At 38.5% G+C, this 27443-nt stretch overlaps 1 long non-coding RNA gene across 1 annotated transcript in view; it reads right to left on the bottom strand.

Moving 5' to 3' along the window:
- Positions 1-401: 401 nt before the first annotated feature.
- Positions 402-27443, bottom strand: part of LOC306809842 — a 75991-nt gene continuing 48949 nt past the window's right edge. The window contains exons 2-3 of the long non-coding RNA XR_013776314.1: positions 6093-6158; positions 402-1114 (exon numbers count right to left, since the gene is read on the bottom strand). This is a non-coding gene — a long non-coding RNA (uncharacterized lncRNA). The remainder of the gene's footprint in view (positions 1115-6092; positions 6159-27443) is intronic.

Raw genomic sequence — 27443 nt, 5'->3', positions numbered from 1 at the left:
CATTACACAAGTCAATTCTTACTTTTTCTATTCACACACCCTCTCACTCATGCATGGTTCTGTGTACTACAGATATGAATTTCACACAATTGGCAGAAAAAGAATTTGCCAAAGATAATGCATGTGCCAGAAAATACTGAAGCTTCATTTACTCATGCCTGGCATATAGATATTGTAGCAATTCCCTGGATACTCTCCTTACCAAAATAATCCTGTGTGCAGGACTAGAGCTTCTGAAAGCAAATCTGTTGTTCATGTGCAATGGAAATTTCTGAAATTTATTTTCTTTGCCATGTCACTGTCTCTCTCTCTCTTCCACCTTTTCTTTCAGTTGATGACTTGCTAACATGAATCTTTTACAGGAATTTCATTTGTTTCTGACTTTTTAATGCAAAACCAGGTACTGTTGTGCTTGAGGTGCAGAAACAAATCAAATTCATTCGCTTCCTGTGGGCAAGAATAATTTTATTTCTTGAGTTACTGCACCCAAATTTAGCAGCCTATTCTTTTAGCTGATCCATCAACCCAGAAATGGCAATCCTACATACAGGATCTCTTTGCATCTCTTTTCCTGTGTCATCCCTTTGATCCCTCACTGAATAAGTTATTTGTCATTCTTTGTACTAAATAATGAGTAGCTTACAAATACATCTGCTGCAAAATAGATAAAAAGCTCACTGCAACTAAAGGTGTGGTTAAACCCTCCCCATGAGAAGCACCTGGCCAATTTTATACTCTTCACTCCCTCTCTTCAAGAACAAATTCACTTTTCTTCTTATTTATCAGCTAGGGACCATGACTGGTGGCACAAAACATGCAGGACATGAATTAAACTTCCCAATTTGCAATGACCTTTACATCAAAAGAAAGGCAGAGTGGTTTTCCCAGGAGGTGGAGTGTACTTGCAGTTCCCATTTCAAAGTCACTTCATCTTCTTTGAAGAGAAAGTCCATTAAGTCCAGGAGTAATGCACATTTTCATATTGCTTTGGGATTTGCTGGTGGTGGTGGCACACAGTGCAGTGCTCATGGTTCAGATCAGGACTCACTTGAACAATGCAAATCTAATATGCAATCCCAAATTGTTCTGTGTTCACATTTTCTTCTGTGCATACCTGAAATTTAAATTACCTATATAACTCTTCCCAGACAGGTTTTAATTATTCACTGCTTTAAATTATTCATATTTAGCAGAGTCCCTGCATAACACCCACTGATTTTTTTAATAAAGTAATTTTACAAATACTATGAGTCTTTAAAACTAGAAGAGCCCTCCTAGATTCCCAAATCCAATATTCCACTGCTATTAGCAAACATTCATCTACATTGCAATCCCCATTTTCACATGCTACAAAATTTTCTTTCAAGGAATAAAATTCTATTATGTCTGGTAGGGCTGAAAGAGAGTCATGCCCATGAGCATCTCAGATGCAGCTATCTAGCCAGAACCTCATTGCCTCAATAATCTGGTGTTTCAGGAGGCTTTGGGGTGTTGGCAGGGCTGAGCCTTCTGCTTCCTACCCACTGAGGCTTCTCCAGGGGCAGCTGTCAGGGACTGTCCTGCAGGCACAATCCTGTGCTGGCCTCTCTCAAGATGCTCTTTCACTGCTTTTAAACTGCCTGGTAGCTTCCAAAGTTTTTCTTAGACTGTATAAAATGGGTTTAAAGCATTATCTGGGGAAAAAAAAAAATCTCTTTTTCCATTCTGTGCTGGAACTCAGTTGCTGCAAGCCATATGGCTGCTCTTCTCCTGCTCCAGGGATCATTAAAACAGGGTGCCAGAAGAAGGGGATCAACAGGCATTGACTGTCTGGAAGGAAAAGAGGAGGTGACATTCCTGGGAAGGTTTAACTGCAGCTCTGCTTCCTGCTGTAGCAGAATCCAGCATTTTCTTCTGAGGAGAGAAATGTGTCCTCACAGTAGCTGCACACTGGCCCTGTCACCTTCATTCTCCATGCAGGAGACTGAAGAACAGATTTTTATACAGTATTTAGATGGTTAATTGTTTGTTATTTGCTCTGAAATCCCTCCAGGTCTCTGCTCCTCATCAATCCATAGCCCAGTGCCTGGGTCACTCTCCTGAAATCAGAGCTGTCCTCTCTCAAATTCCCTCCAACATCCCAGATGAGCTCAATAACCACTCCTACTTTCCCCTCTCAACTCAAGTCAGTGCTTGAAACCTCAGCTTCCCCTCCCTGTTTCCACGGATCCAATTCTCCTGAGCCACAAAAAGCCAATGGAATGCTAAATAAACAAAGTAATAGCAAGATAAATGAGACAGGAAGGTTTTAATGCCCTTTGTCCTGGACAGTCTGGAACGAGGTGTCTGATTGCTTCAGGAGAGTGATGGTATTTACAATCCAGACAGGCTTTTTACCTTGACTGAAGGGAGAATGAATTATTGTTGATGTGTTAATGCAGTTAACACCAAGTAACAAGGTCTGGGGGTGGAGTGTGTGAACACCTTTGTATCCAGTAACAGCTTTACATCTGAATCTTTTTGGGGTGTAGATTTTGATAAAAGGGTGATGGATTGATTCCAGCTTTTCACAGCCATTGAGACAGGGGAAGTGAACAAGATTCTACTCAGTCAAATTAAATTTTTACAGTGATGTTCCAGCAATCATTTGTTGTGCCAGGAATAACAAAACCAATATGAAATTGTTTTATATTTGGTGTCATATTAATATAACATCAATATCCAAGCTCAGCTGGTCACAGAATAATGGGGTCCTGCATTGGATCTATTTTACAGAAGTGAAAACTCTCAGGGCAAAGAACCCCAAAGCAAATTCTGGGTAATTCTGGTAATTAAAGCAAAGACTCCTCTGGCTGCACAGTCTCACGACTGGGTCACCTAAAGACACAAGATGGCACAACAGACTGTAGTCAACACACAAATATCAGCCACCAAAACCAGCACCCACCTCCTAGGGCAAAGTATCAGGGAATTACAGCAACATAGGCTTTAAAATTTCATCCCCATTCAGATCAGCTCCTTAAACAGAGGTGTGAAATTACCTCACTCCCTTCCTTTGTTCATCCTCTGCTCCAAGCAAGCAAGACCTCCTAAATTCTTGCCTCAGGCAACTACATCTCTTCAGGAAGTTTCCCAGGGATTTTTTGCTTGTTTGTTCTGTTTTTCTTTCTTGTTTTGTTTGTTTTACTTTTTGGTTTTTGAGGGGGTTTTCTGGGGTTTTTGACAGAGGGAGGAGCAGTTTTAAAAACTAAGCTGTTATTTGTAGTGTCTCTATTCCTTTCAGCATTTCTCATACAATATTTGTCCCCTAACACCCAGGAGCTGTAATGATGGACATTTAAGAGATGCTGTTGGCACAGCATCTTCAAATATCCCTTCACAGGACCCTTCCCTTTGCTGCCAGTGGCAGAGTGAAATCTGCAATCTGGGCTGTCAGGACCTGGCAGGCTGCAGGTGCAAGCCCAGCCCAGTGCCTGCCAAACCAGCACCTGGCAGAGGATGCTGTTACCCTTTCCCTCTGCTGCTGTGCACCAAATGAATGAGCTGCCTTTGTTCCTCAGAAAAGAAGGCAGTACAAATGGCTCAAGCTGTTTTAATGATCCTACCCTGCTCTGCTCCCCTGTAGGGGCTTGGTTTGTGTTCAGCTTTTGTGTTCCTGTCGTCCTGCTGGATAAGACTGTGGGTGTTTGTGCACATGTGCTCAGCACTTTATGAAAGAACAAAGACCTAGCACAGAAGCAATTATTCAAAGGCTTTATATTGGTTTTGCTGTCAGGCTTTTGTAGCATTTGTACAACTTTTTTTGTCCTTACTCACATATTTAAATCCAGAGAGATGTTAATGCAGGTTATTTGGTAAGTTCTTTGGCAGTGCTTGGGTGAAATCAGCTTATATTTGCTAAACAAGGTCAACAATGCCTGTCACCAGGATGAGTTATGGGAGTTTCTTGACTTGCTGGGGGATTTCCCAAAGAAAAATTTATTCCTGAGATGTTTGGGTTTGTTTTATAATGTAACTGATGTGTTAATCAGTTTCTAATTCAGTACAAGCAGTACTGCTTTTAGAAAGATGAAATAGCTTGAGGAAGGTTGACTTTAAACCACCAAAATTTAAAAAATGTTCCTGTTTCTCTCTTCTCCTGCCTGCTTCTCCTTTCCAGTGACACCCAGCTGAGGAGGATGTCCTATATGGAAGCATGACTAAAACTCAGGACTAAAAGATAAATCAGGTTGAAAGGAACTTCAGAATGTCCCTGTGAACCTGAGCAACAGGAAATAAATACTCCATTACAGCCAGTAGATCACCTGCTGCTTTGTATACATGCTGCTAATCCAATGAAATTGGATTAAAATATTTCCTAAGAAGTTCACTGTGGGAGACTTCACCAGTTAAAGCTCTTGTGGCTGAACTGCAGCTTTTGTAAAACATAACTACAGGTGTTCAAGTGCTCCAGTCTGATCCAGCAACAAACCACAGGCAGGAAAGTCCAAGTTATCACCACCAGGAAGAAGTCAATAAGAAAGGCTTCAATAATCACAGGGGAAGAAGAGATGAGGAACAGCAGCCAGCAGATGAATGCCTGGTTTCAAATTATGTTCAGTTTGCCCAAGGCCTGTGAAACCTTGTTCTGCACCAGCCAAAGACAAAGCAGTTTCCCCCTGCTGGGCACTGGGAGGTTTCACAGAGGAGATGTCACAGACAGAAAAGACTCATGTTCCACCCCAGTCAGGGATGTTTTCCAGTGTCAATCAAAAGGAAGGCTGTACCACAGCCAAGCAGCCACCTCCCTTCATGCTGGCAGCTCTCCCTCTTATCTGTGTCCTTGCTGGGTTCATTTTCCCTGTGTGCAGCACAACTCTCATCTGCTGCACCAGAGATCTGTGAGCTCTGTTTTGCCCTCAGCAGCCAAGACACCAAACCTCCCCTGGGGCTGCTCTTTTCTTCTCCCATTCCCAGGCAGGCACAGCATTCTGAGATCCATCCAGGATGGATGGGTGACTCACTTGGTTTAGATTTCACCTTTGTATTATTTTCACTCCTTTGGGAGCACGAGCTTAAGAGTGTTTACTGAAGACAAAACTATTATCAAGTCCAAACTGGCTGCCTTTATTTGTGTCCATTTATTCCTGGGCTGTATTTTTAGCTCATTTTGTTCTCCTCAAGTCAAACAGTTGTTCTCATTTATAATTCCTGTAAGCAGGCTCTCTTTTTTCCCAGCTGACTGCTCACACACATTGCCATCACTCCAGACCTGTCATTCACTAAATTATTTTCCAGGACACCCAAAAGCATAAATAGCCACAGACTCTCAAGTACCCACTGCTGTGCATAATCTCCAATCTGCTGATTTTCAAGTACCTAGATTGGAGTTAGCAGAGAAATTCAATAGTCCAGCAGGGACAACTGCAACCAAGCATCTCTCAAATAACTTTTTGTGTGTAACAGAGTTTAATTCAGCTCCACTCACCAGTCAACATTCCAGGCAGGAGGGGAAATCAGAGTAATTTGAAATATTTAGAATGATAACACTAGCACATGAACATTGATTTTTGGTGTATCCCATCTTACTTTTACCAATGTTTCAGCTAGCAAATTTTGCATAATTTTCTGCTTGTTCTGGTGTTTTCTACCTCAAGTGGCATCACTGGTTTCAAGGGGACCCCTCACAGTTGGCAAACTACATTTATCTTACCCTTCAAACACAAGCAAAGGGGCAGGATTCGTTTTCCACATTCCTTCCTATGTCACCTGCAATGGAACTTCACACTCTAATTGTAAATACAATTGTCTTAATTTTCTACTTGTCAGGCACAGAGATCTCATCACCTGATCTTGAGAGGAATGAAATACCTTTCAAGGCAAAAGAGGAACACAGTTTGCTCCAGAAGATAAACTCAGAACTCATGTCAACATATATTTAACCTCAAGCTTTTCAGAATCATAGATATGAAGGCATGGAACAAGCCCCACACTTAGTGGTTTAATCTTAATGAATTTAGTTTTTTGTATATTCAATTAACCATAAGTGTTGATGAGAGCAAAATGATAATTCTGGAGCACAGTAAATAAAATGCAATTAAAAACACCAGTGTAGCAACACACCTGGGACTTACATTTGTGCAAGAATGTGATTCAGTAACAGATTGGGGACACATGTCTCAGAAACATTAGTGTAATATCTGCAAAAAAAGTGGCAGATTTCTTCAATTATGGCATAAGCTTAATCAAGTTGCAAAAATGTCAGAAATGTCTGATTCAGCAGCTTCTTAATGGCAATATCATACAACTTTTTCCACCAAACAAAAATAAATTTCCTCCTGGTAGATCTGCATGGGGAGGAAAAGCTTTTTGTTTTTCTTCATCAATACATGGTTTTAAGTCCAAACTTCCTCATGCACTGGTCAGTGCAGAGTACTTAGAGAATTCCTATAAAAATGAAGCTCTGTTGGCATATAAAACCCTCTCACCTCTCCAGCAATAGCAGTTTGCACACATTTACCACACAGTAAAAGAATATTAAATAGACCTGTTGTGTCTGATAACAAATGAGGTTGTAAGCTAAACATATGGCCTGGAAGATTTAGAAATTTCTGTCTCTAAAAGTAGAATTAATGGGGCTTTTAGAGAGTCACTGAAAGAAGGATTCCTTACTGGCTCATTTAGTGTCAAGCCATCACCCAGCCCCAAATAAAAACCTTCACAAAGTCATTTTTCTCAGGCATGTGAATGAAATCAGCACTTTCACATCTTAGACAGCTAGTCCTTTCTTTCCTCCATTTCTTTTGCTTTACAGTGGACCACAAACTTCAAGATATATCAATATATTGATATAATATATTATATTCATTCTGAATTCTGAAAAATCTATTACTTGTAGAATATATTGATATGCCCGATTAGAAGGCAATTGTGAAAAAAAATAAATTACAGAGCACTGGTAAAGTAGATTGGCTAAAATAAATATGATCTAGGACAGTAGCAAAGAACAAATTTAAAATAAGTCTGGAATTAAGCAGAGAAAGAGAAGTAGGAGTTTCCTGTCCCCCATAACTCAGATTCTTAGGGAGCACTCACTGGGCAAGCCCTGAGCACCCCAGCACTGCTTTGACAGACTCTGGTGTAGCAGGTGTAGGACTTCTGGACAGCAGACCTGAAGAAGATGAAAAAAAAAAAATTAATATAAGCCCAGTGTGCAATTAAAAGGGCTTGAAAAGGCAATAAAGGAGAAAACTGAAAATAAAGAGAACTGGCTTATAAGAATTCGGGTCATAATACACCTGTTTACCAGTAAAATAGTGAAAAAACAAAGGGGGTACAATGAATTAGGATCAATTCTATCAAATAAAAACAAGGGAAACCCCACAATATCAACATCAAGCAATTTCTCACACACAAATCTGTCAGCAGAAATGCTGAAGACCCACTCAAGAAAGTATTTTCAAAGAGAGTTCCACAAAGCCCCTGTGTGCAAAGGGCAAATGGCAGGAAACAATCTGGAGCTGTGGGTGGCTGAGATGGAAGAACCTGCTCCCTTCAGGGATGGTTTGAAACAAGGTCACAAGCAGAGACACAACAAACACCTGATCAGAGTTTTACCACAAAGAGAAAAAGGGTGTAACTACTATTTCTGTTGACTGGGGGAAATGGAGTTGTCAGGGGAGAGAGATGATGAATTTCTTGCATCCTCTCCCCAGGACATTGGTGGGGATGAGAAATTCCATTAGACTGGTCTTTCACCCAGTGTTGGAGGAATAACCAAGCTGAATCACACCCAAGAGGCTGAAGAGAAAAAAATTTGTGTGTCTGCTTCTAATAAAAGTGCAAATGAATGTTATCTGGTTTATAACTTAGAGAGCATGAGGAGTATTAAATAGTGAGGAATATTTCAGGATGTGTATCTCTCCCATCTCCCCACATAAGGAGACACAGGAAAGGTTGTGGTCTTCCCAAATCTAGACAGAGAGGAGGCCAAGGGATAAATTAAATATCTGCCCTGTTTTCCCAAAGAAAAGCACAATTTTCTACCCATAAGTAGTATTTTAAATGCATCTATTTGTCATCTGGCACTGTGGAAACCCCAATGCTTCCCATGCAGAGCTTACATTCAACTATCTCCACCATGAAACAAAATAGATGACATTTTTCTAAACTGCAAAGAATACCAATAAAAAAATAAAATTGCTGAATGCAAAACATCTGATCAAAGGTGTCAAAATGCATTTCCCCCCATGAATATTCATTCTATCACAGAAGCAGAGAAAACAGAGCCACAAGGGAAATCATCAGGTCAGTTAAGTCTGTCCTTCTTCAAGGTAAAAATCAACTATTCCAAAAAATAGAACCTGTAAATTAGCCTTCAGTTTAATGTGTAGTTGCATTTCACTATTTTTCATGCTGTAGTGACAAATAAAAAGAGGACCAGAGCTGATGAAATCCACATTTCAAACCAACAACAAATAAAATATTTTTCTCTCGAGGCTGGTATGCAAAACCCTTCAAATTACTGTAATGAAATGCAAGGGGCATGCAGAAAATGAAGAATACCCCTCTGATGGGAGGAATGAACGTTGTGAAATGAGTGATTTGTTGGATGCTGTGAGCATGAGCAGCCATGAATCCTTTTCAGGAGCAGTCAGAAAAGCTTCCAATGGCTCATAAATCTCAAGCTGGGGAGGGGGAAAAAGAGAGGCAGAAATAAAGCAAAGCATCTGAGTGGAATGTGAACCTCAATCATACACAGTTTAGTTTAGGAGCTCTCCCTTCTCCTGTATTTCTCTTTAGCCAGGTAAATTCCAGTGCACAGGTGTGGTTTTGTACACATCTCACACTGGCATTGGCCTAAAGAAAATGCACACTCAGAAATAACTTCTCTCATAGATAACAGAACTGCTTTTAATGTTCTTTCTTCCTAGGCAGCAAAACTAGCAAATCATCCAGCAAATAGGAAGAAAAAGATGTTGTTTGAAATTAATAATAGATGCAAACTTTTTTTCCAGTTGTATACATGAGGAAACTATTTAATCTGTTCTTCCAAACAGGCTTTCATAAGAATAATCTCCTTTATAACTTTGGCATTTTGTTGCCAGCACCTCTGGGCATTTATCATTTTTGGGACCAATGGAAGTCAGAAGGCCTGCATACAAACATTTAAATTTATCTGTGTGATATTTACTGGGAAAGAACTGTACAAAACACATGGAACTTTGGTGGTTTTACCCATTTTGAAATACAAATGTACAGTATCTACTTATCTTAACCTACTTAAATTTAGTTAACTACTGATTACACATCCATACCTTAACTATAATGGCAAAAGTAATAAGTAAATTTTTAGCTAAAATAATAATTAGTTATATTAAGATCTTAGTAATCTTTACTTTTAACATTCAACAAATACAAAATTCAATGAAATTCAGTTTCAGTGTGAGACTACCTTGATGTAGAAAGAAAAGCCTCCAAGGATTAGTGCACCTGATTAAATAGAAGTTTGAACTGAATAAATCCAAAATGGAAAGAAGGAAAGGGATATGAATGCTCAAAGAGCAGGCTGAATAAGAGTAAATTATGCAAGAATGGAGGAAAAGATGCCACTCTGCTCACTTTCTTTGTCTCATTAGAGACCTGGGGAGATTCTGAACGTGCTAAGAGAAGGCTGCTGGTCTGGCTGTAAAACAGGGAAATCTCTGCTGTTCACTGGCTGAGTTTAATGTTCATGGAGGATGCTGGACATGCAGCACTCCAGGGAGAAAATGTCTTTGGTCAGTTCATGGCCAAAATCACAGAACCTGCCAGGGGCCTGCTTGCCATGCACCAGGCACACCTTGATTAGTGCATCCCATGCTGGAGTGAAAAAAGCTCTTTGATGGCACTTGTCACTCAAGAATATCTGAATTACCTCTTCAAAAGGCCATTTTTCATCTTTATGGAGCAATGTAATTGCCTATACTAACCCCCATTGTTACACTAGAACAATTTCAGCTGTTCAAAAATGGGACCTTTGAGACTGATGTTTCATGACATAGCAGCTATTATAAAAGAATAGTTTTAAGTCTAAATTAGATTAAGACTAATTTGCCCTGACTACTCATTGCTGTCTCTGTTTAGCACTTTTTGACCCCTTCAGTTTCTCTGTTAAAATCTATTTTAAATCAGGCCCACTAAAAAAAAAAAAAAAACATTAAAAAAAAAAAAAAATCCTGCAACATAGAGTTACTAAGATTCTTCCTTTCATTAAACCTTTCTAAACTTTCTGGATGTAAATTCCATGCTCTGGGAAGCCATGGGTAGACATTAGCTGATTTCAGGCACGAGCTGGAGGCTCCACAGCAGGTGGTTGCAGATGGAAAAGGCCATCTGTACAGCACAACTTCCCAAAAAAAGCCTGCAGTTCACTTCCCAGCAAGAAATTTTGCTTCCCAAGTTTTCCCTCTCCTTTTCTCAAGGCCTTTCCCAGCACTGCCTCTAACCCAGCTCATGTTGAACCAGAACTGGGAAAAAAAAAAAGAAAACACAATTTATGTGTCAGCTGCAGCAACTACTGATATTGATGCCTGGAAAGGCTGATCTGGAGCAGAGACTAGGCAGAGGAAAAGGGATAAAACAGGAATTTATTGAAAGGATTCACCTTGGGCAGTGCAAGAGCCTGGCCAGGGCTGCACCCAAATCAAATCCAAGATAGATCCCAGTCATGAGCTCTCACACTTTTATAAGTTTTATAGTTTTGGTTCATCTGCACATTGGGGTTAATTATCCAGCCACAGCCCCAGGCTATGAATTCTCAGCCCCCTTCCTTTCTCTGTTTATACTTTTTGGGTACCAGTTGTCTTTGATTTTCCAGCTGGGAAGGGATTGTTTTGTCCAACTCCCCTGTGAAGAGAATTTACTAACACCTAATATGAAGTTTCAGTTACACACCAAGCAGCAGAGAGTCTGAAATATATAAAAGCTAAAACCCAAGGCATCATTTTCCCTCCAATACTGCTCCTAACAGCAATCCTTCCTTCTTGGAAAAGGAGATGGAGCAGCAGCAGCAGCATCAGGGCAGAGCAGTGTGCCTGCTCCCTGGCCTCCCTACTGCAGTAAAAACAGAAATGTTTGGCTCTTTCCAAAGCAGCAATTCAATCCCATTTGCCCCTTTCTTCTGTACATTCTATAAGCTGCATTTAAGGCACTCAGCTCCCTCCTGCAGCTGGGGAAACAGCCACAGACTTTTCTCCAAAATGAAGTAGTCAGCTTGTTCCCATTTGTTCAGATGCTTGTTTTGAACCAATTTTCTTTTGTCTCCTCTTTCTTTTGTGAAATTGCCATTCTTATGCCTTTCCTGGGTACATTCAGTGTCCCTGCTGATGGATTCAGACCTGGGCAGGGCACAAGCTCCAGGCATGGAAGAGCCTCTGTCTCTTTTCCCCAGCATTTGTGTATCCAAGGATCAATCTGGGTCCCCAAATGTGGGACTGTTCTGCTCCATTCCATGTTTAATCTTAAAAATTATAAATATCTTATTGAATGGTAGAATTATGACCTCAGCAATGGCCCAGCCAGACATAAAGGCAGAAAATTCATTTATTCCCAGCTGTTCTGCTGTTGAAGGTTCTGTACAACCCCCTTCATGCTTTGGTAAAGCCACACTCCACAGCTATGTCATTACTCTAAATGTGACCCCAAAATCACATTGCACTCATTTTATTTTTTTTTGCCAGCTGGCAGTAAAATATTTGCTGGGTGCATTAGATATCAAGATCAGATAGATTTTGGAGAATACACACAGCAAACACTGTAAACAGTGGCTCTGGAGCTAAAGAACCTCTGGCACAACACTCACAGGTTATTTTCAAGCTAGGAGAATTCAGCATCCTCCTCAATCTAAGAGAAATATTCAGTCACTCACCACATCTTGGTAGCAACTCCAATGATGAACATTAGCCCAATTTTTTTTTTTCCTTCTCTTTATATTCTGCCCAGTGCTAAGCAAATATGCTTTAGGATCAATAAAATCTCCATTTCACTTCATTATGATCTCATTTCTTGCATTAAAAGAGTGAATAAGATATTTTTGGGGAAAAAAACCCAGACAAAAGGGTACATTATTTCAGTGGAGTTATTAACTTGTTTTGCTATGACACAGGTTTTCAGACAAAATAATTGTGAAAAATCACACTCCCATGCAAATTAAAATGTTGAATCACCAACCAAAAGCCTCACAAACTCTGAGCACCTTAAAATTCAGAATAGCAAGACAGTATTTTTCTATTAAAAATTAAAATATAAATAAAATTCCTGCCTCCTCCTGGTCCACTTGTAATTTTTAGAAGTGTGTGAAAGCATATATATATTTTAATGTATCTGTAGGCTACATTTTTCTTCTTTCAGTGCTTTCTGTCTTTGCACTTTTTGAGTGAGAGGTGACATAAACCCACAACTCCCACCCTACACTACATGGAAGCCACTGGTACCCAATGCACCTGGGGAAACCCCTTGGTTAGGACAGAGCAGGATCACACAAAGAAAATCCTTCTGGAAAATCATGTGGAGCACAGGAGCAGTAAGAGAAGAGAATTCTTCCCCCCTGTGGTGGGAGATGCTCCCAGGACACAGATTTCCAAACCAGAATTCTGAAATTGCCCAAATGTTACCCCAGTAGAGGAATAAGGGACAGCAGCAGAGATCACAAATTTATGGCAATTCCTGTGTAATCCAGACATGCTCTAGTGACACCTGTGACATCAGGACAGACCTTCCAAAATGCCTTACAATGCCAAGTCTTTTTTTTTTTTTTTTCCTGATAATTGGAAGATTTCAGAGGCTCAGGTATCCAAATTATACTAATGTATTCCTACTACATCCTTTCATTTGGGGAAACTCAGGCTGTTTGAACAAATATTTAATTAAGCCTCATATGGCACAGCAGGGAAAATATTTTTAATGATATCCTGTGGTCAAAATCAAAATTTCCTGTCAGTTCCCTCAGAGTGGTGCCTGACTTTAATCCTGTTTTTTGTTGTTTTTTTTTTTTTCCACACAGATAGAAGGGTTGTGCTCTGCAGCACTTGGCAAACCCTGCCCTCTCTTAGTTATTCCTCACAATGCTGGGACAGCTCTGGGATGAAATGTGGCAGGTGCTGGAGAGGATACAGCAACACCCTGAGCAAAAGGGTTCAGGATGGGTAAATGCATGAATTTATCTCTTCTAGCATCTGGATAAAATACCCTTGGCATCTCTAATTCTCCAAAGCCAGATTCTGAGATCTACAAGAAGCAGTGAGATTAATTTTACCTATATTCAAAGGTTCAAAAGTTTTTTAAAAGGGGTTATGGGGTTTACCTATATTAAAAGGTTTTTTAAAGGGACCAAGATTTCATCAACATCAAAATACAGGCAAGTTTAATATTAGAAGCTGGAGGTAATTGCTGAGAACTTTCATTTATGTGTCTGTTCTGTCAAATTTTCCATTGCTCTGTTAGCCTGTGGTTAGACAAGTGAAGCTTTTCCTGCAGGACAAACCAGGTGTGGAGTCTTTAGTTGCAAACTGAACTGAGTAAGGAAATTCATCCTGGCCTTTCCCTTTTATTATTTCTCATCCTTAGTGCCATTGCTTCATTTGCAGATTGGAATAAACCAGAGTATTTCCATCAGCTCCCTTAAAGGGACTGGAATATCCAGAGGAAGAGTGTGCTGGGAATTGATCACCACTCCTCAGATCTTGCAGGAAACTAAGACAGGTCCTGATGGAAGGGAAATCAAGATATTGATGTAACCAAAGTAAAAAAACTGGTTTGGACATACCACATTAGCAAGGTACAATCCTAATTGCTGTTTCAACAATATAAAGGAAAGAAATATGATGCTGATCAGAGAGAAATTAACAGAGAAATAATGTCAGGGCTCAATTTACTACAAATGATAAAAATTTATTTTAACCAGGTTCAAATGGCTCCTTTCTTTTCAGCTGCCAGTGAGGCATTTTTTCAGTATCTCCAGCAAAATAAACTAGAATCCCTTCTTTTTAAATAAATGAAAATGTTTCAGGAAGTTAGGAAACATTTATTCACACATAGTGACATTTGACATTACCTTCATAGAGCTTAAAGCATAAGCAACATTTTTAGCAGGTAGCCACAAGCTAAAAAAAAAAAAAATCTTCTAATGAAATGAGAAGTAGTTCAAGACTAAAAAAGCATCTATTCCCAAAATTAATAAATTGCATAAAAATATAATTTGACATCCTGCATAATGTCTCTGAGTATTTCTTTGCCACAAATACATTCATCAAATTATACCAGCCTTTAGATTTTTATTTCATCAAGTAGGAGGAGGAAAACTTCAACTTTGAACATGACAAATGTCACTATGAGCAAAAATGGACAATGACTGATCACTCAATAACCAGAAATCCTTCTCCTGCTTCATTCCCATCATCTGCACTGCAACAGCAGAAACAAATATTGAGCTGGCCAGGAAAAGAGATGGATTGTGATGTGTGCATGTCTAATGCACTGAAATGTGCTCTGGAGACAGATTTAGAGAAGTGCAGGCACAGCCAAGCTTAAGAGATTTGGCTTTGCACACACTGGCTGCATGATGGCCACACTTTTATTAAACACAAGCAAAGAATGATGAAATCAAGGCTGGGACACTGCAAAGACATTTTCCCTGCACTTCTGTGCATGTACCTGCTGTGTCATTGTCAAATAGCAGTGTTGAGTCACAAACACCATTCCCAGAGTGGAGATAAAAAGCAAAGTACCTGGAGACACCAAAGCATGAAGAGCCTTTCAGAAAACCAACATGGCACAGCAGATTGCTTGCATCAATTCCAGATCCATTGCTACTTATAATATCTACACACTTATAACTACTTATAACATCTACCATACCAGTTTTAACCAATACGTCAACAAAAATATAAAAGCAAATGAAAAAACAAAATTTTCTTCTTTTTTTTGTTCAGGGTTTTTTAGTTCGCTTTTCTTATTTGTTTGTGGCTTAATTTTGCTGGTTTTTTTTTTTCTATTAAATATCCCCAATATGTTATATTCATAGAGTACTAGTTTACAAGGAAGATCAAAAGTGAGCAAAATTTCAGCAGTCACTTTTGTCTCTGCCTCTTAATTTCCTTTCTATTAAAAACCTGAAAGAATAACTGAACCAGAACAACATTTTAAATTTACATAGCCAGAATTTTGATACTTTTCTAAGCATCCTTGCTATGTTTGCAATTAACCAAATTATTCCCAATTTCAAGGAGCTTTTATTGAGGAGTAGTTGATTTATCTTGTTGCTCACTCTCCCATTTATTAATCTTGTTGTTTCACTCTTCTGCAGTTTACTAGCAGTAAACAAATCCCATGTGAGACCCAATAAAATATTTCTTTTGTAATGTTAATGCTGCTGTCTTTATAAATCTTTGATTCAAGGTGCAGCCTTAGCTTCTCACTGGCTTTGATTTGCAAGTGGGTTAACCTGGGCCTAACCCTGTCAGCTTTGGTTCTGAAACAGTCCTGAGCATTTCAGGCCTCTGATCTGGCAAATTCCTGAGAGGAAAAAAAAAAACTTAACTGAGGAAGGCTCTCTCTGACAAGTGATAAAGCCCTGTTCTTTTCAGACTACACTAGAGATGGGGTTATGGTCAGAATTAATTGAGAGAGACTCAGGGACAACACAAAAAAGTCATGTGAGGGAAAAAAAAAAAGGAGAATACAGAGTTTATGGGAGAATTATTGAATAGGAAAGAAGGAGGGGTTGAAGGGAAGCAATCAATTCCCATTTATAAGGTAGGGAGCCTAGCAAACTAATTAGCATTAAAGCCAGATCAATTTTCCTACACAAAGTGTTTTATGAGATTGTTACATGGCAGTGTGCTAATTAAAAGTGATCAGGCTAATTAGAGCAGCATCAATAGCACTGCAGGCAGGGGCAGCAGCACCCTGAGCCCGTGATGAGCTCTGCAGATAAAGATTCTGGAATTATCACACACAGTCAGCCCTGCTGAACACAACACTTGGGTTTGCAGCAAGCCAAAAATTTCATTAAAAATACTCTTCTAATGTGACTCTTAATAATGAGTAATGGATGAATGAAGAATCTTCTACAAGAGTTTAACAGGAGACAAGTCATCAAATATCTTTATCAACAAAATGTTGTTTAAGTGTGCAAAAAGAAGCCAAACTATTATTAAACAACTGAAAATTAAGACTTATTCAGAATTAAGTAGAATATTCCACAATGGTATTTTTGGAGTCTCCTTCTCATTTAGGCTTTACCTGCTGTGATTTTTCCCATAAGAAGTGAGAAATTACCATGCACTGAAAAATCAGGATATTTAGGGTTTAAAATATAGGTGCTGCAGGTCAAGGTATTGTAAATTTTATATTAATGAGAAAGATAAGTATTGCAACAAGGTAGGCAGCTAGATAATTTTAAAAAAACTTTAGAAAGTAGAAGTTTGGGGTTTTTTTTTTAGTTTTGGGGGAAAGTTTCCAGTCTATAACAGTTCTGGTGGCAATTGCTGCCAATGTTTTGTTCCTCACTGCACAAAACAAACCCAAGCACAAAAATTATTTGCTGTTCTGCTTCCAAAAACTTCTGCCTTGAAACCCCCTGTCCTGGCCACTGCTGTGTCCCACAGCAGCTGCTACAGAACAGGTTATAAATTTTGTATAGAATTTCCTAAATCTAAACACATTCTTGCTACAAAAGCATGGTAGCACAGAAGTAAAATACACACAGGACTTGATTTTAAGTTTCACAAATTAGAATTATTAAGCCCCACATTAATTACATAAAAGTCCATACAAAGAAAAGTATTTCTACAACAGCAAAGGTAAATCTGCCACTAAATTATAGTCTGAAATATATAATGAGTTTGAAAAAACCAGGACAGCTCATGGACCTTTGCTGAGCCAACCATGTGCCTCAGCTTTTTCATAATGCACAGCATCTCCTAGGTTTCACCTAAAGAATTTTATTTGTTTTGCACAAACCTATCTCAGAACTTTGGGGAGATTGTACTAAGTGATTTGACAACACCTGATTATTTCATGACCTGGAAAATTACAAATCATTTATTATTAAGTGAAAAAAAAATAGTTAAAAGCCAGATGTTACAGAAAGATTCTATTTCCTATTACAGTTACTTTTCTTGCCCTCATATCTGATATCTGAGCTGCTCTCTAGAACTTTCTGATGGGTTACACAGCTGAATGCACCTTGTGGAGCTGAAGCTCATCCTCGAGCTCCTTGTCCCTGAGATCCTGCAGCACTGCCTCCATTCTCCTGGCTGACAATGAACACAAATCTTCAGCCTTTGAGGGATTTGGAAACTACCTGAAAACCCATCTGTGAGGAGCTTCAGAACCCTCTGCTGAGCCCCAGATCCATCCTGTTATTTAAATTTATTTTTCCCTCAAACAAGCAGCTCTGCTGTTTGGAAGTACATAATATCTGACACAAACTCATTCAAGGACTGCAGAGGTTGAAAAGAACTTGGCATTGCTATACACAGTGCAAAAAAATCCATGGATAGACTGGGAATGAAATCAAGCCATCCTTTAGTAGTCTGCCTCAAAATTTTTGCCAGTCCTATCACTTATACTTTGAGAAAACTTATTTTAGTAAGTTTTCTTTTGTGGTTTCTTTTCCAGTCAGCAGTTTTTTCTGCATATAATTCCTTCATCCTTGTATTGCCCTATACCTTAATTATTCCTACAGATATCAAATAATTCCCTTTTATTGCTTTTCAATGTGCCCATAATCACCATTCATTCTGCTCCCTTTTCACTTTTGCCATTCTTTAAGCTAACAAACTTGCATCTAGCAGTTTCTTTTCTCTTCTGCAGATTTTTTCAGTCTGCAAAATCTCTTGCTAGAGATTAGAAAATTCAGCTTTTCATAGGTTGCATCCAGACCTTTTTTTTCCTGATATTCCTCTCTGAGATTGATTTGAAAGAATTGTAACTAACTCAACCTTCTGGTTAAACTTCACAGTTTAACCCCACATACTCTAAGTGATTGATTAAGATACATCACAATGCTGATCAAAACTCATAAATTGTGCAGTATATGTAAACCAAATCTGGCCTTCAGTCATTTGTTCCTGTCCTGAATGTCAGGTCACCCTTATTTGTGTGCCTGAGTATGGATTTGATAGCTAAATTTATGGATAAGTTTCAAAACTGATTCAACTATAATGGAAAATTATGGTGCTACCATTCAGTCCAATTTGTGGCAGTGGCAGATGTTCTGGGGAACAGCACAAAAAGTGTCCTTCAAGTGTTAGGCTGATCTAGAGAGAATTATTATTCTTTCTAACCTTTACTGCCAGCAAATCTTCTAACAAATATCATAATACAGCTGAGAAATCTGAAACTCAGAGCTTTGCAACAGAAATGCTGTTTGTAAGCATTGTGAAGTCTTAAATCTGTTCAGGTTTTTTGGAATTCTTTCAAAAGGCAGCTGCCTTCCCCTTCAGCAGTACCCTGAAGTGTATTAAAATACCACAGGAAGGGCATTAATAAAACAGAGGTGCATCAAATGCATAAAAATAAAAAAATGCTGAGGGGTTTGAAATTTTAGAAATTATAACCATGTTTACAAGTTTTATTTAGTTTTGTTTAAATACACCACTAATGGATGTTAAATATAGTGATCCACATCCTCAGGTCAGGAAAAAAAAAAGAAAATCAATGAAGTTTAAATAGATCTGGATCAGGTGTGGTTCTGCCCTTCTATCCTGATATTTACATTTCTGGTTGTTTGTCTTCAATAAGACTTCTTGAAGATTTTACATTTTGCAAACCACAAGAAAACTGTGATCTCTTGAGGACTATTACTGGTGCAAGTCTTCTGAAAACATAATCACCCTTTCATGCAATGTCATTTTAGCATGTCCTGTTCAAAAGGAAAATTAAAGTTCACACATTGAATGTTAGGCTGTGGGCAACTTGAGTATAAACCCCAATAGAAAACCCTACCTTGGGGCATTTGTTAATCTGAAAAAGTGGCCTCTCAAGCCCAATTCTTTTTAAGGATAGACTGATTTTGTTGGAGCAGATTTTATTTTTAATTTGACAGTTTTGGTATAAATTTTTTGTGAAAGAAGAGGATGTTTGCAATAATTTGTCTTAAATATGTAAGTTTTCAAGAAGGAAATTTTATTGTTTTAAATGTTTAAATGGACTTCGTTCCTACTCTATTGCCCTATCCAAAAATGCATTAGAAAGCATCAATGTGATTTAATCCTCTTACAAGATATTTACAATATCAATTTATCTTGTAAGTGGGAAAAAAATTGTGCCTGACCATAGGAAAAAATCTTCCAGCTATGGAAAATAATGAATCAAACCCAAGTTAATTCTATAGATGGAAACACACCATAACCTATCTGCTGTATTATTGCCAAAAACAAAGCTGATACTGCATGTCTCTAACAAATTTGGCCAACAAATAAATTTCTTTCAGGACATAGAAGGGAGGATAAAGAAGCCCCAGTATTCATAGAGCAAAGCATTATTTGCTGAGCTGGTGCACCAGAACCTTGAAAATCATTCCTAATTACAGCAGCAAAGCTCCAGACAACTTTCAGGTCAGATTTTCAAGTGAAAATTGTGTGAAGGGACACAAGGAGATGCTCCTTGTTCAAGGTGACAACAGCACCACTGGGAGCAGAGCCCTGGCTTCCCTCCCACCATTTCATGCACCACAATTCATATGCTGTGCACAGCATCACTCCACAATGGAAAAGATTCCAAAAGAGACATCTAAAATAGCTCAAGAATGCACAAATCATGAACCAGAATAACTTTCAAATGTATGATTATACTGCTTGCTTGCCTGGAATCATCCCAACCACAGATGGAGTAATTCCACAAACTCTTTCTGACTGTGAACATTTTGTGACTTTGGAGGTGATAGGAGCATTTCAGTGTGAGAAGCCAAAAACCAGGATCTGAGTATGAGTCTCTTTCTAGGTGCCATCAATGCCAGACTCTGTTAATCCTGAGTCTACATTCAGATCATTTTCACACTGCTGTGCATCTAAACCCACCTGATTTCTCTTTCCAGATGGTGTAAGATGTGTAACTAACTCCTCCACAAAAACATCTCACAAGACTTAGTGGGCCAACCAAGAAGAGAACCTTCAGTGATTCTTGGAAATAACTGCAAAATTTTATGATTTATGCTCCATCTGCCCCCCTGAACAAAGAGAGGAAAAGATGAGGTGGGTGTTGTCTCAGTGTTTGTTTCAAAGTCCAAGGTGGCTTGGGTTGGATGATCCCCTCTAGGGGGAAAGCAAAGTGTGTCCTGAGGAATGGAATAGACCTGGCTCTGCATGCTTGGATCCACAGGCAACTGCACAATGGGAGAGCAAATAATGGAGAGGAAATTCAGAAGCAATCAGCCACAAAATGCTCTCCTTTCTTGCCATCTGTGTGAGCTGAGAGGCCCTGGGGATGCACAGAGGACACAATGCTGTCAGGAACTCGTGTCTGCAGCAGAGGGACTCAGTCTGCTCCCAGGTTCACTGTGGCCAAGCACCCCTAAAAACTTTGGGATGTGTTTTGGGTCTGCCTGAGGCAGCCAGCCCCACATTCCTTGGTACAGAGGGCAGAGCATGGGGCTGATGGAGGGCTCCAAAAAAAGCCCAAATTTCTGTTCCTCTGCTCACAGCCGTGGGACGGGAGCTCTCCAAGGTGCTGGGGTGGGGACACTGAGTGACACTGCTGCAGAGAGGGACTGGAGTGATTTTGGCCAGGCATGAGGCACAAGGGCAGCCCTGCACTTGGGGCCAACACAGGGAAGTGTTGAGCTGAGCAGATCCCAAATTCTCCCTTGGACAGAGAGGTGGGTTCCATCCCGGCAGAGTTCCATTCCTAATGTGAATCTGGGGATCTCCACTGTGGGCAAACACACTCAAAGGTCTCCCAGAACTGCCTGCATCCCAGCTGGAGCATCTGCTGCTTATCAAGGCACACTTTTCATCAAGAAATCAGAACCCTGGAGAACCCACTTCTCCAAAAATACTTATTTGACAGCACCCTATTTTCCCAGTCCAGGTAGTGACATTCCTGAGCTTTCCTTTACTGCTCAGTAAAAGTATTCTTTAAAAATACCTAGGATTTTTTTTCCTTAAATAATTATCTCTAGGTCTGAAACCTGACGATATTTCATTTTGAAAGTGATACTTCCCCCCCAAATGATTAAAACAGCCTAAGCTCTGTTTTGCTTCCTTTCCATTCAACTTTGATTTCCTTTTTACTGCTCAATATAAGAATGTTTTAAATATTTATGCAACATTTTGTTCTTGAGTTCGAGGTGGGGTTTTTACTGGTTAAAAAATAACAGGTAGAAAGATTTTAAAAGTGGAAGAATAGTAAGAAACAAAAAGAAAAGAATACAGGAATACACCCCAGATTCCTCCTCCAGATACTATTTCTGCAACATTATAGGAAAAATTAAAAAAAAAAAAAAAAAAAAAGAAATTAACACATGAAAGAAACTGTGAAGAGGTTTTGTCAAAAAACTGCTATACACAAATTGTAAAAGCTTGCAATCAATATACAGTGAGAAAAAAAATAATATAACCAGGTATAGGAATATTGAGATACCTGACAACTTGTTTTGGAAAGCTCATCTTAGTGATCCAGCCATACATCAACCTCACCCAAAATTACAAGCCAGAGAGCACTCAGAGAATGAGTCTGTATGAATCTCAGTATGACAGCAATAATTTTATGAATATTATGTGCCCCATTGGTGTGATATTTACGTTTTTGCTTTACGATTCCAAGATGTTAATTCAGGCAGGAAAACTGGCAATAGCTTTGCACAGCACCATTTACCAAACTTTAAAGGACAACACAGGTGGGTTTCTTGCAAGGAAATTGCACCTCAGGCTATTCTGAACTGCAGCATCTGCTTGTAAACCCAGATAATGGAGTGCAAGAGAGAAAACGTGTAACATTTGGTGGATAAAAGCACAATTTTAAAGAAATGAGAGAAAAGTGTAGTAAGGAGTTCCATAAGCTCACTGAATTTCCCACAGCTATCAGGAACTTGGGACTCTAGGAAGAAAAAAAAAGTCTAATAAGCAATTACCCTAAAAGGTGCAAATGTGCCTTTTCTAACATTCAGAATGTTTCATTTTAACACCTCATCTTCGTGTCCTTTGTTGAATCTCAGTTGCATCGTGTTCCTAGCCAATGGCTGCAGGTGCCAAATGAAAGAACAATGGTTACTGAGCACATAATGAAAAATTAAATCCTTCTGGTTTCCAAATCGTGGTCAGCAGAGGGACCTGTGCTAAGGTCAGAATGACCACAGCATTATGTTCTGTGCAAATGGTCAGGTCACCATCTCTACCTACTTCTGACTTCTGCAGCACAAATCTTCAACTGTCTTTGTGTTTGGAGTGCAGGAGGTGAAAAATTTAAGCAAAAAATCTTTTCCAAGCTTCTTATAACACTAAAATTTATGTCAAGCAAGCAATGACAAGCAAAAAAATATATACATGTATGTGTGTGTCTGCACAAAAGAAGGAAAAATTTACAAAAATCAATGAAAATGTGAATGGAATTAGGACAGATTCATATATAGGATTAGAAATCGAAATCCCACTCAAGCTCCCTAAAATGTGCCCTGCTTTAATGTAAGACTGGTAGAAAAAATAATTTAAAAATAAGAAAACAAGGCCTGTATAAAGTATCTGTCCCTATATTCAGTTATACTTTTTATTCTGCACTGCTGCAACTTCTGTTATCACATCACAAAACCTGCCCAAATACACAAGACACTGCCTGGAGAAAGAAAGGTTTCTGAACAAACAGACAAATATATTTTTGCAGTTCCTGACACAAAGGAATTTATAAAAGGTGTGAAAACTTGAGTATTTTGTGTTTCCCTGGAGGTGAGAAGTCTTTTACTTTTCATCTCCAAGAGGACTTCACAAAATCTGATGTTAATTTTCTGTGATTATGAACCCTGGCAGGGGAGGGAGAAATTCTCCACAGAAAAGGTCTTTGATCCAAGTTAGCCACCATGGAGCAAATAAATGTGAATGCAAAAGTGGGATTCCTCTTTTGCTTATAAATAAATAATCCTATGAGATTATAACTGTATATATTACCCTGTTTTAAATATTTACCCCCTTCTAAACTTACAAAAATACCATAAATTTAAGGGCTGCATGTAATTCATACAATATTTGAAGAGAAGTTATAATCTGTGATTAAATTGTCCAAAGCCAGTTTTAAATAATAGTGCTGGATCTTTGGTTGGAATTTTCACACATTCTTGCATTGTGGGCTAGACATTTTATAAGAGAGCCTTTCCACATGTGTGAATGTAACACCAAAATAAGTTTCTGTGTGCTTTTCTCTTGATTTAGAGCAATTCTTTTCCTGATAAGTGCATCAATTCACATTGGTACCAGTAGAAAATAATCTTAACTGACTTTGGTAGTGTTGGAGGGGTAACCTGCAGTGGTACAATAGCAGTCAAAATATAACTGCAAACATCACACTCAGTTGAGGCAGAGCTCAGTTTTCAGCAGCTTTGTTCTCACAACAAACAGAAGGTTTCAACTCTGAAATCCTTCATTCTTTCCTCATTATCCTGCACTATGAATCAAACCCTCCTGTTGCATCACAGGAATGCTGCAAACACCTCGTGTTCTGTCATTATCAGAGTGCTTTAAACCTTCAGAATAACTTGGGATCATTTTCACCATCAGCACTTTTGGAAGAAGTTTTTAAATAATGAGAAGTTCCCAGTCTGTTCCATTTGATTTAAGAAGGAAAACATAGAGCCAACATTTGCTGGGACAGATTTTCTATTCACATCACAAAAGCTCCAAATGACACATTATCTACTTTCTCATCTTATTTGTAAAGTGGGGGGTGAAATCTATTTTATTGAGCTGGATGCTCGATGCTTTCTCACTAATGCAGTATTAAACACCCTTTTCTGCTGCTGGAGCAGAGCTCTAAATTAAACACCAAATCCCTTTTGTCAGGTGGGACATGGCCAATGTAACCAGCCCCAGGCAGGGGTGACACTCTGGCACTGGGTCCATCACCAGCCATTACTGGCTCATGCATCACCAACCAATTTTAGCTTTCTCCCTCCTTCTTCCCAGCAAGGCTTTTATTGATATTGGTTCCTCTAATGAAAATTCTTCTCTAAATCAAATCAACAGCTGTTTTAGTGGGCCAGAAATAGAAAAACAATGGTTTTTGAAGGCTCGTTTTTGGGTTTAAAAAAATCGTTTACAGAGTCTGGGGAAGATTTTCTCTCTGACCTGAGAGGAAACAAAAAAGCAGCTCTGGATATTTGATTTATTCAGGTGCAAGGAAATTCAAAGTATGGAAATCATTTGCAATCTATCCCCTTCAAATAAAGGAAATTGAAGGGCATTAGAGACAGCTGAGGTGTTTAGGGACTATTCTGATTTTGAATCCATCAGTATCCACACTCCTACAAAATTCACCAAGTGGATATACATAATTTCAACTCCAAATGTTCATGAGCATCTACCCCCTCTCCTAACCTGCTCCTACATGAGGATGTTTTCCTGCAGGATCTTAGTGCATACATTGAAAACTGTCCCAGCTCAGTTTGTGAACAAATTTGTGTAAATCTTAATACTTTGTCAACTTACATTCACTGCAGCAAAGCAAAATGTCTTATCCTCAGGTTTCACTGAATTTTCTGGGTCAGCCCTGAACTGGGATGCCCCAAAGGGCTCAGGGTCACATTGGGCTCCAAACCTAGCACAGCTCTGCTGGCAGAAAAGGTCTCTCAGCAATAGCAACAGCAATTTCATGGGCACACAGGAGAAATAATTTGTCTGTCCCAGTTTGAAGATGAATGACATGTTTTAAAAGACATTAAAACTTCACAAGATCACTCATAACAAGTGTTCTTAGCAAGAAAAAACTTGTCTGAAACAAGACAGGAGCTTTAATGAAGTGCTAGACATAGAATAAGGGACAGGGTGAACTGAGCTCCACAATACAAGAGCTTTACATCAAATGTTGAACAGAGGTGAAAGAGAGGGGAGAAATGTTCCAAAATTTTGATTTCTTACATGATTACATTGCCAAAACCTGTAATTCAGCCCTTTAAAAACTTTGAATTTTGGGCTGAAAAAATTATTAAACTAAAGTATTTCTAAAACAAATGAGTAGAACATACATGAATATTTCCTTTGCCATCTTGACCTGAGAGATCTGGTTGATGTTAGAAAAGAGAGTGATGCTACTGTTTCAGGATTTCCCAATTGGCTCATTCTTCCATGGACTAGGCAGCAGTAAAGACAAAAGTCTGTATGCAAATATCAGAAGCTTTCAAGCTACTGGGTATTTGAGTTACCTAGTCAATACACAGATTCATCAGCCCATTTTTTTTTTTTTTAAGGAAGTATGTTAGGAAATATCAGAAAAAAATCCATTAAAATGCCTTTTTGAAGATATGAAATTGCAAAATGAAACCTGGTTCCTCTTCACACAGCCACTTACTATCACATTTATTGTCTGGACTAAAACTGTTAGTTGTATATTTGAAAAAAGAATGTTCCATTTTTGTTGGAAGAAGTAAACTGCATAATTTGAGTAATCCATTTGATGCTTTTCTTTTTTTTCCTCCCTATCTTTAAGGGGAAAGAAAAAAAGAGAGAAAACAAAAGAAAACTTTCCTGTTTGTGTAAAAAAGGGTTAACCAAGAAGAGAACAACATTATTTCATTTTGGATTTTTCAGAAACATCTTGTGTCAGTGCTCTGCACACATAACACAGCCATACACACATTTTGTAGCTACAAACACTGAAAGAACTTCCATTATGACTTATCCACCTGATGCAACAAACCACTACAAATGGTTCCATTATCAGCTGGTTTTAACATAGAAAATGGTCCCCTTATTGCATTACCAGAATCCTCTAGAGAAAATTGGGTTATTCTGGTTTTAGATGAACTATGCAAGAGCCTTGTTGTTTGAAAGTAACTAAATCAAGCAAGTAGTAATCACAGTGTGTGTGGGATGGACAGCATTAATGTACAGGAGTAAACATACAATAATTTGAGCTATAATTTATTTTCCAGGATTATACCACTGCTAATGGAAAAGGAGAGATATTGGAGAAAAGTGCTCCTGTCTTAGAAACACAGACACAAAAAGTGAAGATAGAAAAAAAACAAACTATGTTTTGATTTACAATCTAACTATAAACATTTTGTATTAATGGCTCAAGGTATTAGAGAAAAATTTGGGGTTATAGGTCATAGAAACTCTCAGTTCCTTACATTACATGCATAATTTGTGTGCATGCAAATACACCCAGCTGGAGAGAGAGGTTTCTAAAATTAGTAAAATATTTATACCACACATCTAACTGGAGTTACCCCACCTTAGACAAGCTGGGCTGCTTCTGTGAACATCATTACTTGAAAAATAAAGAAGCTGTAAAAGTGCCTACACTGTCATTGTCTAGATAACTACTGAATAATTGCTCCAAACCAAGGCAATTAGCATTTCTTTTATCTCCTATGTATGATAATAAGAGTCATTCTACTTGTAATAAGGCATTTGATTAATATGGGTGTCTGGTAATTTCAGATTATTAATTCCCTTAACCATAAAGAGACACCCATGTACTTGCAAATTTGATGTAAATTGAAGCTGATATAAATTATCTAACACAAATTGAAATTTACAAAAACCATTAAGCGCCACAAATATGAAAATAAATCATACTTGGCAAACCTATGGACTTATTTGCTTCTTCTATAATTCAGATTACTCCATGAAAATTATTCAAACTTTTGGCCTTAAAACAATTAATTCAAGGGAAATAGAGATGGTTCTAGTTGGGCTTGGCTGATCAGTGCTCAAGAGTGATGCAGCACATGCTACCACTCAATATTCCACAGGTTTTACTGAGAAATAGAAAAGTCTGTAGGGATGGAGGATGTTAAAAGAAGTTTAGGAAAAAACATTTTGAAAGGCCATAAATGTACACAAATTTTTAAGTATCTCTAGCTCTCTATCACTGAGCTAGAGAAAATAAAGACACTGATGATTTTAGATAGTACATAAAAAAATGCCACACTTGTATGGATCAGTTAATTTCCCTGCACAAATATCAAAATGGCAATTGTTTAGGAAGCATGTGATAATCTGATAAGAACACATAGCAAACTGGGTTTTATTTCTTTAACTCTAACATTAATTTTCATCCTACCAGAGTGGTGTCTTTAACTTAGAATCTGAAAAAAAACCCCACCTATCATTAATTCTGGATTTAAATTTTCCTCTTATAGACATCAGACACTAAAACCAGGATCTAAAATATAACTTTGGACATGATTAACCCTAAATTTTGGTTCATTGCAGGAGTTCTGTGTAGAATTAGTGTGGCAGAATTGGTGATTAACAATGCACAACTCTAATAAATCTCATGACTTGGAGTGA

Source organism: Erithacus rubecula, assembly GCF_903797595.1.
Source record: "Erithacus rubecula genome assembly, chromosome: 1".
NCBI lineage: Eukaryota > Metazoa > Chordata > Aves > Passeriformes > Muscicapidae > Erithacus > Erithacus rubecula.
The sequence above is the reverse complement of the archived record's forward strand: the minus strand, read 5'-3'. Positions and strand labels throughout refer to the sequence as shown.